Genomic DNA, 15,111 nt, shown 5'->3' on the forward strand with positions numbered 1-15,111 from the left:
TTTATTTGAGCATAAGCTTTCGTGGGCTACAGCCATTCTATGCATCCGAAGAAGTGGGTTTTAGCCCACGAAAGCTTATGCTCAAATAAATGTGTTAGTCTCTAAGGTGCCACAAGTACTCCTATAATTCTCCGAGGATGTCTTTTAGGAAAAACATGAAGTCTTGATTGAAAAATTGTCAGTGATGTAGAATCCACCACGACCGTTGGCAAATTGCTAGGGTGACCAGACAGCAAGTGTGAAAAATTGGGACGGGGGTCGGGGGTAATAGGAGCCTATATATTTAAAAAAAAAAAAACCCAAATATCGGGACTGTCCCTATAAAATCGGGACATCTGGTCACCCTACAAATTGCTCCAATGATTAATTACTCTCTGTTAAAGAATGTACGCCTTGTTTTAAATTTGAATTTGTCTAGAAACAATGGCATCTGGTCAATTAGGAAACAAACTAATAAAATTATAACTAATTTATATCAAACTTTGCAGACAGCTTTCCTAACTAAAAAAGGCCATATACGACACACTGGGAAAAGGACCTGGATGGACAAATTACCACAGAGGAATGGGGTTTGATTTGGAAAGGAGGACCAGCAACCTCCATCTGCAGCACAGTAAAAGACAATGTCTTTAAGATACTGTTTCAGTGGTACCTCACTATATAGAATGAGGATAACTGTTGGAGAAATTGTGGTGAAAGAGGAGATTTTATGCATATATAGTAGACGTGTGCAGTCATTAAAGATATCGGGATGCAATTCAGAACCAAATATCATAAAATGTTTGATATGTATTACCAAATGATCTTTTAGTAATCTTCCTGGGGCTTTCTAGCAGAAATGGTCCCACAAAAGAAAATGAAGAATTAATCTCTCCTCTGCTAGGGTTAGGATTAGGGAATGGTTCAAAAAATAGAGGCGGTGGCTGTTTATGGAAAAACTAACTCACCAATTACTTACCCAGCAAAACAGACAGAAGACAAATAGATACTTAGATGTTTGGTTACCATTTATTCAATATTCAGATAACTGCAAAAAAACCCCAAAACCCTAGTACACCTGTTCATTTATTTTTTAAATGTGAACATTTGATAGACGTGCCTCATTTGTTAAATGAGTAATCAGAGAATTTACTCAATTTTATAAAATCACTACAAGCACCATGTCACGAGTAGTGCAAAGGTGCTCACTCTGTCGCATGGTCACGCCCTGTAAAATAGAGATCAGTAATTATATTACTGAATAAGGCTCACTGTTGTAATGATTATAGTTTAGTCTCTAATATGCATGTGGATAGGATTTGTAAACTGGTTAAAACTTCCAGAATAAAGACCTAGTGTGTGAGACTGGGTTTTTGTGTGTAAGAAATGGAAAATATAAGATAATATAATTGGTGGTAGTGTTGTTATTAATTAGTGCTTTTCAGCCCTAGAGCTCAAAGTGCTCCACACAGAAAAAGAGACCAGGCAGTCTAACTCCTACTTTCACTGGGGTTAGAGCAGGACTGTTCTCCGTGGCACATCCTCCAGTGGTTGTAGCATTTTAGGCTTAAACAATTCAAGGGATTCTCTTGGGAGAGGAATCCACAGCCTGCTTTTTATTTGTAATGTGGAAGTGCCTAGAGCCAGGGCTGCACGGTGCTAGGTACTGTACAAACACCTGTCAGACAGGGTCCCTGCCAGAAGAGCTAATAGTCTTAGTAATATGCCTGACAACTCTCCCTGTCAGGTCACGTTTCCCTTGATATTCAGACCTCACATTCTGTTTTTAGCATCACCTCGTAACTCTTAGTTAAACCACCCGGGGGCAATCCTGGCCCCATTGGAGTCAATGTGAGTTTTGACATTGACTTCAGTGGGGCCAGGTTTTCACTGTGGGGCTCAGAATGAGCCACCAGGAATGGGAAGCTTTTACCTTTGAGAGAACGGGATGTGTACTGAAGCTGGCCAATAGATTTTTTTTTTAAATAATTTTCAAAGGCTCTTGGGTAACTAGTCAGCTGTAATCTATTCTGCGCTCAGTGGCTGGCTGGTTTTCTCGGGACAGGGCCACTAACAGCTCATGCCAGGCTTGTTGTTCTGTGCTTTCAACCTGGTCCCCCTGGGTTTTGGCAGCCTTTGGGAGGCTAGTGACTGCAGTGATTCTGGATACAGGATTTCTAATGACCAGAGTTTTTCCAATGCCTGTTCATCTGTCTGCTCAATGCCAGGCAATTTCAGTAGCCAGCTATTCTGGTAAGGGAATATTGACTTTTCAAGTTGGTTCTGAAGTGTCTTTTTTGCTGTCTGTAAAATTTACATTAAGTCTTCAGTTGTGCTTTAAGAGTCCCAGCCCAATTTAAAATAGCAGCCATCAAAACTTCAACACCTCAACCCTCAAAGATCTGTGCCATTACTGTTTGAAATACGTCAGGAGCAGGACTAATGCTAAAGGGCATTAACTTACATTGATAACATCCAAAGGATACATTACGGGAGCTAGCTATGAGCTTGTCTCATTGATGTTTACTTGCCAAAATAGATGTCCCACATTTAATACTGAATTTTTTTTTCTTGTGAGAGCTTAGCTGCCATGCTAGTTGTTGACCTAGGATAATGTTCGTTTGATAGTGTTGTTTAAAGGAGGTAAATGACTGGGAGGAAGGATGGTCCAATGGCTTAGGGCCTTGGCCTAGGATGTGGGAGACCCAGGTTCAATTGCTTCCTCCATCATGGGCTTCCTGTGTGACCCTGGGCAAACCCCATAGTCTCTCTGTGCCTAGTTCCCCATCTGAGTCCTGCCCCACTTCCTAGGGCTGTTGTGAGATAAATACATTAAAAGATTGTGAAGGGCATTATTATTCATTAAAGCATCTCTCTGCTGCACTTGGCACTAGCCCCCAGATTTTCCATATTATGTTACGTTTTTGCTTTATCTATTCAGGCTAATGGATTTTTTTCTTTGTGATGGGTCACTGGAGCACTAATCTATCTTAGCATGGTATTCTCTTTCCTAACAACCTGAGCCTTACCAGACATCTGGGAATTCTTCTAGGCAGGGCCTTTGATAGCAAATGTTGAGCCGGTTTTTGAGAATCAGTGCAGCTACATAGCAGCTGAAAAGCCGGCACTAAGTTTGCTCATGTAGGTGAAGCTTTGTATGCGAACGTCTGGGCTTAACTGTTGCATAGAACTTGGGCTGGCCCACTGCACAGGTGAATATCCTATATGCAGTTCTGGGGCATTTACAGCAAACATCTCTAATTAATTTCACAGCTGGGAGAGGCTCTTAGTTCTAATTAAGGTGATACACTGGGATTTATTATTTGGGAAGTTATCATATGATACTAATTTTTAAAACAAGTACCGGCTGTTGTGCTGGTATATTGTACATCCGAACTATGACAAAAGGCTTCTGACTAGTTTCCTTACCTGCACTGTTCTGTGTTGTCCTTAAGGTAATATCGCATTGTGCAATGGTTTCCAATTTAGAGGCTATCGTTTTCAAAAGCATCCACTGTTTTTGATTGCCCCAGTGTTACCTGCGACACCTAACTTTGATTTTCCGAGGCACTGAGCACCTGCATTGTCTGCTGACTTCAGCTAGAGTCCTGGATGTTCAGCACCTCTGGAAATCCGGCTCCAGCTGTCTCAGGTTGGGTACTCAGCAGGCAGACACTTGAAAATTTAAGCCAAGGTGTTCAAAAATAACTCAAGTTTGGGCCTTAATGAGGGCTGATGTTGAGAGTGCTTGTTCAGCACATTCTGCCCTTTCGGACACCCAATGTCACTGGTTCCTTTTGAAAAATCTTGGCTTCAGAGGGAGGTTTTCAAAGGAACAATGTGGGAGATGGGTGCCCAGCTCTGTGTTGCTAACTCATGAGTGTCTCAGTATTTGGTGTGTTTGTTCCTTAAAGCCCCATCTCCTGGAGTCATGTGATAACAAAAGAATCTCAGCTTCTTTTTTTTTTTTTTTTTTTAAAGAGTGTTTCTAGCCCTCATGGTTGCAGAGAATTTCTTGAAAACCTGACCCCAAGGGCCCCCTAAAGGCTCAAAGTCCAAGACAAATGAGAACTCAAAATGTGTTGGTTTCAAACATCTCCAAGGTGCTGGAGCTGACTCATCATTGTCAAACGCTCAGGCTTGGTGCTACTGTTGACTTTCAGTGGGAGCCCAGCTGACATTGTGCCTTTGGACATTTGCCTGCTAGCGCTTTCCATGCTGGAGCAGTGGCTCTGCAGTCACTCTCTGCCCCTGCAAGGGGGGATCCGTCTCACTGTTCTCCACACTGCCGGGCACCCTGAGACAACTGTGGAACGTACTATTGAAAATGGCTTTCTATTGCATTGATAGCAAATTTGATCAAATTTGAAGCAAGTCCTTGGCCTGTGTTCTCAGCAAGTCCTTGCATGCAGGGATTATTAGCTGTCGGTTCACTCCTGATTCCTCTTTACTTTCCTTCATTTCTAGCTTCCTGTCTTTGAATGATATGCTAGCTGTTCATTTAGAGCCCGAATTTGCATTTACCTCTGCAAGGCCTAGTCACCCCCTCCTCCACTAGAGATGGAGTGGTGCATAGCCCTGCTGCTGGCCCTCCTTCGCACAGGGTGAACTTCACCCCAGATGTCTCTGGCTCAGGGTCGGGTTCAGTCAGTTTCCCACAGCACTCTGTGCTTCACTTGCTTAATTATATTCTACACATGAGCCCATCTGTTCTTAATGAGTCACTCCGCTTCCCAAGATCCTATGTTTGAACTTTAAGGTTTAAGTCTGTCACATGTGCATCAATTAATTTGCAGTGCTCTTAATTACGAATAAAAATGAATCCCTCTTCCAAATAACACTTTATTTGGGCGTTAGAGATCCGCTCAGAAGTCTCCATAATCTGTGGCTGTCACGGAGTATTGGGGAACTCAGGGCCCTGCACCCCCGGCTTCCTGCGATTCACTGCGACTCTCAGCCAGCCAGTAAAGCAGAAGGTTTATTTGGATGACAGGAATACAGTCCACGACAAGTCTTGCAGGCACAGACAACAGGGACCCCCTCAGTTAGGTCCATCTTGGGGTCCCAAGGCATCCCAGCCCAGCCCCCCTTGGGAGGTCAGAGCCATCTCTGCCTCCCAGCCATCTCTCCAGCCTGCTTTCCACACTCTGGCTTCAGCGACCCCTCCCACAGCCTTTGTTCAGTTTCCCGGGCTAAGGAGTCACCTGGCCTTCAACCCCTTCCTGGGTTCTCATGTTACACATTCAGGTATGCGCCCTCGGGCTGTCTCCCATCCTCCAATGCAGACTATTCCAGCCACACTCCCCTGTCAGCATTCACAGACCACAGTGAGAACAGGCCCAGTTCGTCACAGTGGCAAAGCCTTATTCTTCTGGGGAAGTATCATGAACCTACAATACTATTTATTACGCCAGCTGGACTTCAGCCCACAGTCTTTGGCCCCATGCCACAGGCTCCAGAACTGAGCCATGAAGCCGGCTGTTCTAGACAGTTCACTATGTGGGCAGATATCCTGCTGGCTCTGTAGCTGCTTCCTCAGCAGACTTGGAAGTGATGAGAAATGTTTCAAACTGTTGCTTAAACGAATTCCCTCTCTTTGGAAGTTCGCCTTGCGAGTCGAGTGGGTTTGGTGGGGGTGGCTATTTGAAACCGCTTCTGATTCCATATGCTACTAGTGAGCATGCAGGAGCCAAGCTTGCCAGGAGAGGATGCCTCGCACTTCTCATTGGCTGCATGAGGCTTTGTGTGACTCTGCTCCGGCATCGGGAAACATCTCGACTAGCACTGGGCATGCTCAGGGGCTGAGCACAATTGCATCCACATTAACATTACATCATCTCATTTGCATGGTGGCTCACGTACTTATGACTTGGTGCTTAGCCTTCACAATGCTCTCGGCTTCCTTTATCGTCATCCTTAGGCTTTCACGATCTCCCCCTCCCTCCCATGCACTCCAAGGCTTTTATGTACATTTTGATATATGGTGCTACATCCTTTATTTCCCCCTAATGATGCACTTCCCTGTGTAGTTCCCTGTTGGCATTCCAGTCACGTGTCACGCCACCAGGTCTCTGTAATGCCAGCGAAATCACAATTGTGCTCATGCATGAGAACCTCTCAATCCTCCTGCTTATTCCCTGGTTCCCAGAGTTAGTGCAGACGGTTCTGACACATTTTGCCTACTCCCTCCTTAATTCTCTGAGTATTTCCTATCCTAGTCACATAGATGCATTTTTTTGCCCTATGCAGACCCCAGACTACTGAGTCCTAACGGGGAGAAACACATCCCTAGAGCTGCACATCTGGCCTGGTTAAACTCTCTTCCCCTTCAGCAGCTGCTTTGTGCTGGTGCTGCGGATAGGATTTCTTCAGCAAAGTGAGATGCTCATTTGCATGTTGCCATTACCCAGAATGCTCTTCCAGACAGCTGATTTTCTTCACTTCTAGACTCCAGACTAGAAAAAATAGAAAAACAATGTAATGTTTGAATTTTTATCATGTTTCCATTTTTCAGGGTTCAAAACAGAATAATCTATTCAGGACTCTTTCTTTTTTTAAATTTCAATGTTCATCCTCTCTCTCCCTGTTTTCCTCTTGTCACTGAGTGCTATAAAGTGGATGATTATCCAGGAGTTCTCCCTTCACGTCTCATTTTCTCTTTTTGCTACTGTTGCTTTCCAGGACTTCCCCAGCTTTGGTGGAGGTACAGAGTGATAGTTTTGTTTTTCATTTTGCCACTTTGTCCCTTCTCCAAAGTTGAGGAAGCTTGGATGAGTTGCAAGGTAGCAAAAGAAAAAATGGAAAAGGTCAGGAGAAAACACCGCTAGATCTCTCCTTTCATCTGACCTGTTCTTAAAATAACTCCAATGGTGGGGATTCCACAACCTCCCTTGGTAGCCTGTTCCAGTGCTTAACTAGCCTTAGAGTTTCCTAATAGCTCACCTAAATCTCCCTTGCTCCAGATTAAACACATGACTAGTCCTCCCTTCAGTGGACATGGAGAAAATTGATCGCAGCCCTCTTTATAATAGCCCTTCACCTATGTGAACACTGCCATCAGGTCCCCCGCTCCGTCATCTGTCCTGAAGACTAAACACGCCCAGTGTTTTTTAACCTTTCCTCATAGGTCAGGTGGTCTCAACCTTTTCATTGCTCCCCCCAGAACTGGACACAGTGCTCCAGCGGCCTCACCAGTGTCGAGTAGAATTACCTCCTATGTCTTCCATACAACGCTCCTGTTAATACACCCCAGGATATTAGTCTTTTTCGCAACTGCATCACATTGTTGACTCGTATTCAATTTGTGACCCACTGTAACCCCAGTTCCTTTGCAGCAGCACTGCCGCCTAGCCACTTCTTCCCATTTGATTTTTTTCCTTCCTACATGAAGTTCTTTTCACTTGCCTTTATTGAATTTCATCTTGTTGATTTCAGACCAATTCTCTAATTTATCATGGTTGTTTTGAATTCTAACCCTGACCTCCAAAGTGTTTGCAACCCCGCCCAGCTTGGTGTCCTCTGCAAATTTTATAAGCATACTTTCCACTCTGTTATCCAAGTCACTAATGAAAATATTACTGAACCCAGGACATGATGAAATCATGGATGATAAAGGACTTCCTGAGCAGAGCCCTGGCACCGATCAGCTGTAGCCTCAGACTCTGGTGTGTGTTTTTGCTGGTTGTAAACTGGTGTGAAGCAGCTGTTGCATTTGATGGGCTGCTGCGCTCTGGGTGCTACTTTGCATGTGCTGTGGGGGTTTCTTGCAGGCAGGGCATGGATTGGGAAGACATGTTGGGTGCTGAGTTGTGGTGACTGCTCTAGATCAGATCTGGGCTGTGCGCCTGACCTCGCTGGGCACGGTACTGTGGCAAAGCCATGGGCAGAGGGAAGGCTGCTGATACCTGGCAACGGAGGTGCAGGTTCTAGGCTCTTTTGGGAGTTGGGGTGGGGAGGGCTGCAGCCCATAGCCTGATGTAGTGCTGGGAGGTGGCATCGGGTGGGTCCCACTGCCCTTTTGGCTGGGAAGGGGAGAGGGAGAGGAGCTGGCTGCTGCCGTGGTGAGTCAAAGACACACAGCCGACCCGCTCTGTGCCCTGACCGCGGTCTGAGGCCAAGGGGCAGGTGCCAGGAATAATGCAAATAGTGATTTAACCCCAGGGCGGTGATATCGACCCGGGCTGGACAGCGGAGAGCCATTACCGTCTAAACAGCGCTGGGCCTGGCTGACATGCCGGGAGCAGCTCGCTGGGGAGGCAGAGAGTAGGGGCGTCTATTTAAATTTAGGGAGAAAATCCTCCGATGTTCGAAAACCAAATAAAAGTGTTTTGTGTGAGTCTTTGGGGAAACTATCAAGCAGGAGCCGGGGCCTTGAGTGTGCTTGCTGGCTGGAAGCCCGGTCTCTGTGTTGTGTCCGAGTCCTTTCCCTTTTATCTCCCCCTTCAGTTTCAAAGACATCTCCCTAATTTCACATCAGGCTCAGCTCCCTGCGTACTTCCCTGATGCTGCAGAATCTCTCTCGGCTGCACCAAGGGCTGGCGCTGGCAGGACTGCACAGCCACAGGGACTGGAATTGGGCAAGGCCGGCTCTCCAAGGGAGCGGCCGCACCCCCGGGCTCATGGGAGGTGCGTCACTGCCCTGCTGCTGACCTTTTCTAAAACAACAAACTTTTAGTGTTTCACTGGAGCAAAGGCGGGGAGTGCAAGGGAGGAACGGACAGACCCTGTGGGGAAGGAGGAGTTATTGTCAGCATCTGGCAGGGGCTGCTTTGCCGGTTTTCATTTGGCTGTATAATACTACAAGGGTCACAAGTCAAACCGTCACACATTTTGAAAACTAAATTTCTTTATCACTTCAAACCTCTAAAAATGAAAATTTAACAAATTTGTCAGCTTGATAAAGGTGTCTTGGGACCAACATATAAGGTACTAGTTAAACCTTTGTTTTATTCCTGTCAAGTTATTGCTGGTTTACACCCAGTATAAATATCCATAATTAAAACTGGTTACATTTTTACTAAACTCACTGAAAAAAACAAACATGTACAATGATGGGGTCTGAATTAGCTGTTACCACTTAAGAAAGAGATCTTGGAGTCATTGTGAATAGTTCTCTGAAATCATCCACTCAATGTGCAGCGGCAGTCAGAGGTGAACAGAATGTTGGGAATCATCAAGAAAAGGATAGATAATAAGACAGAAAATATCCTATTGCCTCTATATAAATCCATGTTACACCCACATCTTGAAAACTGCGTGCAGATGTGGTCGCCCCATCTCAAAAAAAGATATATTGGAATTGGAAAAGGTACAGAAAAGGGCGACAAATGATTTGGGCTATGGAACAGCTTTCGTATGAGAAGAGATTAATAAGACTGGGACTTTTCAGGTTGGAAAAAAGATGACTAAGGGGGGATATGATAGAGGTCTATGAAATCATGACAGGTGTGGAGAAAGTGAATAAGGAAGTGTTATTTACTCCTTCTCATAACACAAGCACTAGGGGTCACCAAATGAAATTAATAGGCAACAGGTTTAAAACAAACAAAAGGAAGTATTTCTTCACACAATGTACAGTCAACCTGTGGAACTCCTTGCCAGAGGATGCTGTGAAGGCCAAGACTATAATAGGGTTCAAAATGCATTAGATAAATTCATGGAGGATATGTCCATCAATGGCTATTAGCCAGGATGGGCAGGGATGGTGTCCCTAGCCTCTGTTTGCCAGAAGCTGGGAATGAGTGACAGGGGATGGATCACTTGATGATTCCCTGTTCTGTTCATTCCCTCTGGGGCACCTGGCATTGGCCACTGTTAGCAGACAAGATACTGGGCTAGATTGACCCTTGTTCTGACCTAGTATGACCGTTCTTCCTCCTGCCCTGCCCTCTCCCCATCTGCAGGGTGTTTCCTTGTGCATTGCCTGAGTCTGCCTGATGCGGAGTGCTGGGCGACTGTTCCAGGCCAGCGGGCTGTTCTGGGAAGGGCTTTGTCCCAGGGGAAAGCTCACGGCTCTCAATAATCGTAGTGTGGAGCAGGCTTGGGACAATAACCCATTAACAATTAACTTGGCACAGAACGGCGCTTGTAATAGCATCCTGGCGCCCTTCCCCAGTCTCCTCCCCAAGCACGGTGTTCAGCTGACAGAGGCTGTGGTTGGCATGGCTTACATGGGTAATTGCTGTGGTCCTGTTACTAACGCCTGCTCGCTATCTGGATCTGGCTGCGCTTCCACCTCTTGTGTAACCTCCCAGCGGGCTCAGGAGAGCGCGAACAGGGGCTCTGCGGGGGGCAATGCACCAGCCAGCTGGGGTACACATTTCGCTCCCCTTTCTCTGATTCGTGGGGAATCTCTCTCCTCCCCAGCCATCCCGGACTGCAGCAGCCCAGGCACCCTTGTCTGGTACACAAAATGTCCTTTTTTCACTGTGGCAGCCCGCCCCTGTGCTCAGAGCCGATCCTGGGAGGAGAGCCGAGCTGGCTGGGGGAGCGCCAGGCCAGAAGGGATGGGGTGAGCCCCTGTGCCCCTTGTCAGTGTGGTGCCCTCCTGCTATCTTCTCTGAGTGCAAGCTTTTCGGGGCTGGGGCCTCGGCTCTTGGGGGAGGGGCTGGGAGCTGGAGGAGCCATGCCTTTAAGATGAAAGAATTCCTATAGCATTGTGTGAGTCAGGAGCAGCAGAAAGTTCCTAAAAGTGGGGGGGCCACCAGCGCCTGAACCATGGCCCCACCCCCCCATGCTGCCTCTTCCTCCCCCTCCCCCCAAGACCCTGCCTCCGCTCACTCCTCTTTGCCCCCTCCCCCCGTCGTTCACTCCTATAGCTGGTAAAAAGTGGGGGGTCATGGCCCTCTAACCCCCCCCCCCGTTCTGGTGCCCCTGGTCTGAGTGCGCCGCCAGGTGGCTTTCCCCGCTGACCAGCGTTTGAATGGCGGAGGGGGGGTGTTTGCTGTGTGTGCCTTGCTCAGATCAATCTCAGGCCCGGTGTCTGCGTAAGGTCCTTGGGGAGCATGTTCCTCTCAGCCTGCTGCCACAAGCAATCTGTGCCAAGCTGCAAAAAGAACCCAGCGGGGGAAAGGAGCAAACCAGGAGTGCCAGGTCCCAGCGGGGTGAGAACCATCCCATGCAGCAACCTCCCCATCCGTCCAGGGCAGGGCGTCTGCAGCCCCCAGAGCTTCATAAAGAGCAGTTGGAGGCGCAGAGGAACGCTTTCAGCACAGAGCGGCGTGTGAAGCGATGGAGACCCTCTGACCGAGCTGTCAGGGGAGAAGGGCGCTGCACCACTCCTCCAGCAGAGAGGAGGGCATAGCTGGCAGTGTGCCAGGAGCCCAGAAACCCCCCTTCCCTGTCATGAGACGGAGCAGACTGCTCCCACCAGAGGTGAGTGAGGAGACTGCGGCCCCTCGGCTCCCACCTTCCCTCTTCCTTAGTGGGCATGCGGGCAGGAGAGCCCCTGGGGAAGCTACCTGCAGGGAACAAGGTAGACGGCAAACGTCATGGGACTTAGGAGAGAGGGGCCATCCTGCTGTCCCTGCGTGACCTCCTGTGTGGCCCCAGCCAGGGCCCCTCCCCAGCGATTCCTGCATCCAGCCCAGAGTCTGAGGTGCAGCCGGAGGGCGTTTCATTATTTGCTCTTCTCTGGCGAATGCTGCGTGCTGGAGAGAGCTCTCTGGACCACAGCCCATGGAGCCCTGCTGTGGGACTGGGGCCTTAACTCCCTCCCAGAACAACGTCTGAGAAGAGGGCTAGGAAACGTGCTCTCCCCAGCACTCCTGGGGGTCAGTCACATTGAGCACACGCTGTTCACTGCGCTACCCGACGCTTGTTGCAGCTACAGTTCTCCCGGCTCCTGAGTCACATGGCGGTACCTGTGCTGGGATTGGGAATGTGCAATGGAGACAGAGTGGCAGGATGGCACCCCATCTCTAAGGTGCTGGGGCTCCAGCCAGGGTTCAGTGCATTCAGCCCAGGCCTGGGGGAGTGTTGGCAAGCATGGGTGGGGGGTGAACACCCCAAATGTCCACGAGCAGTTTCCTCACTCGTCACCCGGCTATGATGGGGCCGGAGCAGCTGCCACCGGCAGGCGGGCTCTGAAGAGCCCGAGTCCCGGCTGAGGGGCTCCCTAGGCAGAGGAGGGAGATGAGTCCCAGCCCTTGAAGCCCTGTGCAGGAAGGACTCCCCACTCCTCAGGCAGGCCACTAACGAGAATGGTTCCTCCTTCTCTGAAACAAGTTCCTGTACCCGCTCCCCTGCCCCTGGGACCTCACCCCCCCAGTCACTCTGATGTCATAGTGTGTTTCCATGGGGACAGCCATGAGGTCACAGTGTAGGGGTTGGGGGATGGGCGTGAGGCTGTGAAGAGGCTCCCGGGCCCCCGCTCATTTAGAAATGCAGAGAAATGTAATTCATCAATCAAGATTCTTTCATCAGCAAAGAGAATTAATTTTAAGCACCATTTGATTTTAAAGAGCTGGAGTCTGCAGCCACCAGAGACTCCGAATTGAGTGCAAAGGCAGCTTTTAAAAAGCAAATGATTGAGAGCTAAGAGTCTGCTATGAAGCTGCCTTCCCCAGCTCTCCCCTCTCCCCCCTCCCTGCTTCCTTACAGGCTACAAACGACTGGGGCGGGGGCTGCCGGGGCTGGCTGAACTGGCCTGGAGCAGCCTGGAGCAGAAGCTGCGCGCGTTTCACAGGCACAAGGTCACACCTGCAGGAACAATCCCTGTTTCTGATTCCTGAGGAGGTAGCGTACGTGACACCCCAAGGCCATGGAGCTCAAGCTGCTGGCACTGGGGTAGAGCAAATGAAAGATAAAGTGTCAGCTCCAGGCAGCTCGGCCCACCCACGTGGGACATCTGGTTACATGCAAAAGGCCCGTTCTTTGCAGGCAAATGCGAACTGGTGCTTCCTGGCAATCCCAACACCAGTGTTCCCCTCTACATCTGCGTGTCCTCTGGCCGAAATAGCAAATCTTCCCTTCCCAGCAGCGTGTGCCTGGATTTCACGGGCTGCGCCCCAGCGCTACGTCACTGAATGTTTGCTGGTTATTTAACAAGTGAATGTTCCAAAACAATTGTGCTGGGTCCCTCCCGCCGGCTCCCAGAGCGATCTATAAACTGCTGGCAGCTTGTGCAGAATGGAGACGTCAGGCCGTCCCTCCAAACCCCCGAAGCGTATCTGCTGCAGAGGTGTGCAAAGCTTCGCGGTACGGGCAATGCTGCTAGCCCAGCAGCTCTAGGATTTCAGATTCACAGGAGCTGTGAGGGGGTTTTACTTCACTCCGACTTTCCTCTGAAACTACCAAAACAGAGGCCAGCCAGTATTGCCAGGGACAGACACGGCCTGCGAGTTCCCACCTCCTTCTGACTGCTCTGCGCAGGGGCCTGGCCTGATTAGCAGATGGAAAACACCCCCTCTGCTCCAGAGAGCTGTTTATGTAGGGTCCCACTTTATGGCCCTCCCCAAGAACTACCAGGGGAGCTCCCCACCCGCCCCAGTCATCTGTGACGCGGCTGGGGCACAACTGGGGAAGTGAACGAGAGCCGAGAGCTTGGGCTCCTGCACAGGGTTGCCATATCAACCGGCTCCTTCAGCAGAGAGCCGCGTTCTGGGTTCTCTTTGTGCATGCGCTGCACGCAGGCTGCGTGTTTTCTAGTTCTACAGAGCGCCCAGACCGCCCCGGCCAGGCTCCAGCCCTGCCCAGGCCCCAGGCCCAACCCTCAGCCCCCTTCCAGTTCTCTGGGGCTCTTCTGGGGTGAACTGTAGGGCGGAGGGTTGTGATCGAGCCCAATAGGGACAAGTCTGAAACCACCACGCTCTTGTTCCGGTTTGACCAGGTCCAGGCTTTGAGCCCCTGTCCCCAGGCTGTAACCTAGCAACCAGCACTCCCGAGTCTGGCCAGTTGAAATGGGGAATGATTAGCACAATGGCTGGGCCCCGGCATGCCCCTGACCTGCGGGTGGCCCTCCGGGGCTCTGCCAAGGCGGCAGCTCCTGCGCCTCTGGGCAGCCGTTCACGTGGCCAGGCCAGGCCGAGCAGACGGTTGGAGTGATGAGGAGGTGAGCTGCACAGGAGTGCTGGCCAGGGGCTGAGCTCTATTTCCTGGCCCCACATGTGATGTTGGTCAGGGAGGTGAAGGGTTAACCCAGGGCAGGGCCAACACTGCCAGTGGCCTCAGACAAGCGCAGGGTTGGGGATCAGGACAGCTGCAGGGGGAATGCTGTCATTTGCCTTGGCAGGCACCCCTCAGAGCCTCGTCGAGGGAGGCTGCTCTGCTCTGCTCTGCTCTGCTCTGCCACAAAGCTCTGCTGGCTATTAGAGCCCTTTCGGAGGGTGCTGGGGCAGCCTGCCTGAAGCACCCCTCCCAGTCAGCTGGGAAAGGGTTAAGTGGGTGCTGCTGACTCATTGAGGCAGGTGGCTCCTTACCCCACCTGGATATGTTGGAGGGGAGAGAGGACCCAGGGTGAGGGCTGAGCAAGCCTGAGGGAGGAGCCCTGGGAGCAGCCCAGCCTGGGGGAAGGTCTGAGTGTGACACCCTTATTCACTACTAAAACGTAATTAGGATATGTTTTGCACAAAGTGTGCCTTGTGAGGTATCATTCTAAAAGTCTTGGTCTGCTGGACATTAATATCTCGTTGGATTGTATGTGCTACCGTCGTATGTTTGAAGTTATGAAGTTTGGCTGTGTGTGTGTGACTGAAACATGTTGTAAGGTTGAAAACACCCACAAGCAGCCTTTCAGGTACAACAGTAAAAAGGCCAAACAACGTTAATGGTTTATTGAGGCAATGCACAAGCACAAGGATTAGCCCAGGAACTGTGTACAACAGAAACATCTCAGAGATAGCTCTACACAAGGGGAACTGTTTGACCCAGGCCACAGCAAAAGAGCTTTCCAGCAAGTGGGAAGAAGATATAAAAGGGGGAAAATGACATCATGATGGTACCTCATTCTCCCTACAACAACACACCTGGAAACACCTGAGGAACAAAGACTGAACTGGGGGAAGTGATGGTTCCAGGCTAAAGGGATTTCTAGCTTGTGTATGAAAACCTGGGGAAACCCAAGCTGCAAATCAAAGGCAGCTTGTGGCTTAAGAATCACTCAGGGTGAGAATTTGCTAATTCTTCTCCTATCTA

The sequence above is a fragment of the Malaclemys terrapin genome, chromosome 8, assembly GCF_027887155.1.
Source record: "Malaclemys terrapin pileata isolate rMalTer1 chromosome 8, rMalTer1.hap1, whole genome shotgun sequence".
Classification (NCBI taxonomy): domain Eukaryota; kingdom Metazoa; phylum Chordata; order Testudines; family Emydidae; genus Malaclemys; species Malaclemys terrapin.